Source organism: Condylura cristata, unplaced genomic scaffold, assembly GCF_000260355.1.
Source record: "Condylura cristata isolate star-nosed mole 26May11 unplaced genomic scaffold, ConCri1.0 scaffold00017, whole genome shotgun sequence".
Classification (NCBI taxonomy): domain Eukaryota; kingdom Metazoa; phylum Chordata; class Mammalia; order Eulipotyphla; family Talpidae; genus Condylura; species Condylura cristata.
This window is the reverse complement of record NW_004567118.1, coordinates 41,924,023-41,929,400: the sequence shown is the minus strand read 5'-3', so window position 1 is coordinate 41,929,400 and position 5,378 is coordinate 41,924,023.

The window sequence follows — 5,378 nt, the reverse complement described above, 5'->3', positions numbered from 1 at the left end:
GTGGGCCAACACCTTCGTAATGGTCTTCGTGCAGGACAGTACCGGACAAGACTTTGGGTAAATGGCCATTATTAGCCTCAGTAGCGCTTATTTTTCTTGTTTGTTAAATAAATCCCTTTGTTGTTATTTCCTAAGCCTGAGCAGTCTTGTAATTGTGCACGAGGGTGAAGAACCCAGACAGTATTTGGCCAGTGGGGCCTTGGCCAGTTTAGGGTCCCCTGCCACACAGTATCACATCCTTTCTCCAGTTGTAATGATATCTAAAGCCAGGAAACTGTTACAGTTGGTGCCCCCTAGAAGGGGCTGCTTGGGGAGGACAGATAGCCCCAGGGAAAATGCTTAGAAGCATTGTATTTTGGAGTTGAAGGTACTGATAAGTTATACAAGGGACTGCGGAAAGGGCCAGTGGATTCACTCAGTCTTCAGACTGCAGCATTCCCAGTGAGGGGATTTCGGCCCCCACCTTGATGATCTAAAGGCTGTTGCAGGACTCTGCATCATGTGGAGGCCTCCATCAGCCAAACTCAGAGAGAAAAAGTTCAGAGACATTACAAGTAGCTGAGTGACTAAAACTGTCCTGGTTTTGCTGCGGTTACAGCTGGCAGAGAAAATAAAGATCCAGAGCCAGATGCCTCACTGAGATATGTGAGTGTAGCCATTTGCCAGGTTGTTCAGCCACTGCAGCTGCTATTTTGAGTATTGCTTCTCTGGTGCTGCACTGGGGCATCCTGGCAGCTCTGGAAGCATCTCCTGTTGCATCTTCTGTAGTCTTCATGAGTCAGAACTTGGTCTAGGGGCTGGCTGCTGTGTTCTCCAAGTCGGAAGAGGCAGAAAGATGCCATCTTAGACATGTGTCCTTTTTTTTTTTTTTTTTAAAGATTTATTTATTTATGCATACAAGAACTGGATATAGGCTAGAGGTTTGGGAGGTAAGAGCATTCACCAGACAGTGGGGAGCAAAGCTGGTGGATCTACTAAAATACAGTGCTGAAGGGAGCACTGGGTGGGTCAGGAGAGGTCTGCTACACCATGTGGGTCAGCTCTCTGACTGAGGGTCAAACTTAGGGACCCACATGGCCTATTTTGCAGGAGAGGAGATTTGCATCTCAGTGACAGAAAGACACCATCTTTGTTTAGTACTGAAAATACTGGACACTACTTCTGGTGAGGTAAAGGCCATTTTTGGACTCAGTGACTGATTTTCCCTGTTTTTTTAAATAAATCCCATTATTGTTTCCTAAGCCCGAGTAGTGTTGCAATTATGGGTGTGGGTGAAGAACTCAGATAGTAACTGGTATCTATTTGGGCAGTGATCTTGGCTGTTTTTAGTGTCCCTTGCTGCCCTATATATATCACAGTTGTCTGAAGCATGAAGTTAGTCATATATCAAGCTTCTACATATGTATATATATGTTTCTGGCCTTTCTACTTTATCCCATTAGTGTGTGTATATGTGTCCGACAGTTCTACACCATCTTAATTGCAGTGGCTTTATCCTGCATTTTAATATTTCACAGAACAAGTCACTTGTTTTTTAGGGATGTCTTCACTTGATAATTTGCTTTTCTATAAAAACTTTGCAATCAGCATATCAACTTCCATAAGTAGCTTAAAGATTGTGTTAGGAATCTGTAGATCAATTTGGGAACTACTAACATGTTTAGGATAATCAGAGTTCTTTTCCACACATGTGTTGTCTTTTCGGGTTTTAAAAAATTTCTTCTATAAGATCATGTACTTACCGGCCCTTCCTGGTGGCGCAGAGGTTTAAAGCACAGCACTGAGAAACTAAAGCCACTTCCACATGAGTATGATTCCGCCTGCCCCGGAGGTGACCACATGGCGAGGCAGACCTCTCCTGACCCGCCTGCTTCTCCCCTCAGCAGTGTACTTCGTCCATCTGCCTGTTCTGCTCCTCACTCTGTCTCTGGTGAAGCCTCTCGCCGCCCCTGAGCCTCTGGCCTGTACCCCAGTTCTGTATGCACAAATAAATAAATCTTTAAAAAAGAAAAAGATCATGTACTTACCATTGGGGGAGGAAAGCATGGTAGAGGATTTGTGTGCACTTCCGATGTAGGAAAACAATGATGATCACATGTGAGAGGAGAAATCTATAATGTGAAATATTAAAAGGTATTTTAAAAAGTAATAAATAAAATTTATTTTAATGAAGCCATTGTTTTACATCCTTAATAATATTTGACAATAAAGGATTTCTCCTCCCAGGTGTTATCACCATAAAAATATGGAACATTTTACAATCTGTATGTCATCCTTGCCAGCGGTCATGCTAATCATCTCTGTATGGTTCCAATTTTAGTATAGGTGCTGCTGAAGTGAGCCATAAAAATACATAATTTTCTAATAAAGATTTAGGGTCCTTTGCAAGTTTTATTGTTCTTATAAATTACTTTTAAATTAGATTTTCTATTGATTAAACTATATAGAAATGCAACTGAATTTTGAATATTGATATCATAGCCATAACCCTGTTTTATTAATTCTAAGAACTTGTTTCTAGATTCTTTTTGATTTTCTAGGTGAACAATCATGGTATAGGTGATAAATACGAGTTTTATTTCTTTTTTTCTAATTCTTATACCTCTTATTTAGTTGTGTCATTATGTTTTTTTTATCAAATACCAGTACTAATAACAGGCATTCTCATCATATCCTTTTTAAAAAGGGAGCTGTTATAACATTTTTTTCCATTAACAATAATATATGTTACAGGTTTTTGGCAAATAGTCTTTACCAGGTTAAGAAAATTACCTTTTATTCCTACTTTGTATAAGTTTTTTTCCTACTATCTGTATACTGATAGGAAATTTACCATGTTTTTTCTGCTTTTGAATTTATTTTATATGTTTTTATCCTCCTTTGAATATGCCAATGTGCTAAATTATATTATTTTTTTAAGTGTAAAGCCAGCTAAGCATTTCTGGAGTAAACCCTACTTTATTATGATAAATTAAATATTTTATATACATCTGATTCTATTTTCAGTATTGAGTTTAGGAATTTTGCATTTATTCACCGAGAATCCGATTTATTGTTCTCCTTTTTCATATTATCCTAATCTTATTCAAGTAGCTAGGTAAAATTAATTTAATTTTTATCTCCCAAAATTTAATATGAGGTTGTCTCTTCTTTGGAAATTTGGTAGAATTCCCTTATTAAATCCTTTTGATTGTGTTTTTCTTCATGGGAAGATTTTCAGCTCGTGAGTCAATTTAAGTGATTGCAAAGGTATATAGGTTTTCTACTTAAGATTTTTGAAAAGTTTCTTCATAAATATACTAATTTTCTCTAAAAGTTCAAATTTATTGGCATCGTTTTCAGTTTTTTTTTTAAATTTAATGCTCTCTATGCCTGTAGTATATCTTTATTTCTGAGGTTTTATTTTTAAAGATTTTTTAAAATGTATTTGTTTGTTTGATTATTTGTACAAGATCTGGAGCATAGGCCAGAGGTTTGGGGTGGGGGAGTGAGAGGATTCACCAGAGACAGAATTGGGAGCAGAACAGGCAAATGAATTTACTGAAATACTCTGCTAAGGGGGGCAGCAGGTGAAACCTGGAGAGCTCTGTTCTCCGGCTCTGCATCTTGTACTGGTGAAAGTGCTGAGACTTAACCCTTAGGCTACCAGAGAGGTCCTGTTGCTGTTTCTTTTTTTTTTTTTTTTAAAGATATATCTATATGTGTAGAAGAACTGGGGTGTAAGCTAGAGGTGCAGGGGTGGACAGGGGGTAGCGAGAGGATTCACCAGAGTGGGGAGCAGAACAGGCAGATCTACTGAAATCCACTGCTGAGGGGAGCAGAGGTGAAAAAGGTTCAGGCTCCCTGGCCTTCAAACTCAGGCAGCAGTGGCTGAGGACAAACAGCTTAACAGAGCTGAGACTTTAGCCCCTGTGCCACCAAGAGGCCCTATTTAATTTTATTTTGTCCTTTATCAGTTTTGTCCCAGGTTTTTCTAGTTTATTACCAATTTTTGGCCTGTTAAATCTTCCTATCATTTTTTTTTCTCATCTATTTAGTCATGCTCCACCATTATTTTTTATGTGGGTTTAATTTGCTACTTAAGTACTTAACACTGAACAATTTGTCCATTAATTTTCAGCCATTACCTTTTCTAACCTGAGCACTTAAAAGGTATATATTTACATTAAGTTACTATTTTTAATGAATTCCAATTCTACAGTTATTGTCATTATCATTCAGTTCTATTTCTTAACATCCATCAACATTTCTGCTTTATCCAATGTACTTTGTGTTTTTTTTTAAATTAAAAAATGCTTATTTTGTGCTTTATTTTTTGTTATTGATTTCTAATGTAGTTGCATTTTGGAAAGAGAATATGGCATATATGAACTAGTCTTTTAGATGAATTAAGATTTACTTTAAAGGATAATACATAGTTAATTTTTGCTAATGCTTCACATGTTCTTGAGAGAAATGGCTGTTTTGAATTTTTGTTTATCCAGTTAAGCTTGTTATTTATGAGGTTCAAAAGTTCTTTATTTGTAATGGTTTTATTATTTTACTTGCCTCATCTATCAATTCAGAAGATCAATCATGTGACCATATAATTATAGACCAAATTATAGATTCAAACTAGAACATTTGAGAGTGAAAACATACACACCCAAAAATTTCTTGAAATATTTATTGACAATTGTTTCAATGTCAAAGGATCTATAAAATTATCCTATTTTGGGCCCTCCCTGGTGGCGCAGCGGGTTAAAGCACAGCACTGAGAAGCTAAAGCCACTTGCGCATGAGTTTGATTCCCACCTGCCTCAGAGGTAACCACCTGGTGTGGCAGACCTCTCCTGACCCACCCGCTGCTCCCCTCAGCAGTGTACTTCATTGATCTGCCTGTTCTGCTCCCCACTCTGTCTCTGGTGGAGCCTCTCACTGCCCCTGAGCCTCTGGCCTGTACCCCAGCCCTGTATGCACAAATAAATAAATCTTTTAAAAAAAATTATCCTATTTTTTTGAAAAGCCAGAATACTTTGTTTTAATAAAGCAAAATTGTTTCTAATTTTCAAAATTTTTATATTATCTAAACTTTAAAAATATCAGTCTATTTCTTAGCTGAACCTCTTTATTATCCATGTAGTTTTCTAAAAACTTTCAAAATAGTTTTAAAATTAAAAATTTTTGTTTTAAAATATTTATTCCTTTATTGTAAGATTATTTCATTTTTGCATAGAAGAACTGGGGTACAGGAGGTCAGATGATTCACCAGAGTGTGGGTAGCAGAACAAGTGTGCTGAAATACACTGCTGAGGAGAACAGAGGGTTGACAGGAGAGGTCTGCTGCACCATGTGGGTTACCTCCATGGCTGGGGATCAAATTCAGGCCATTGGCTGTG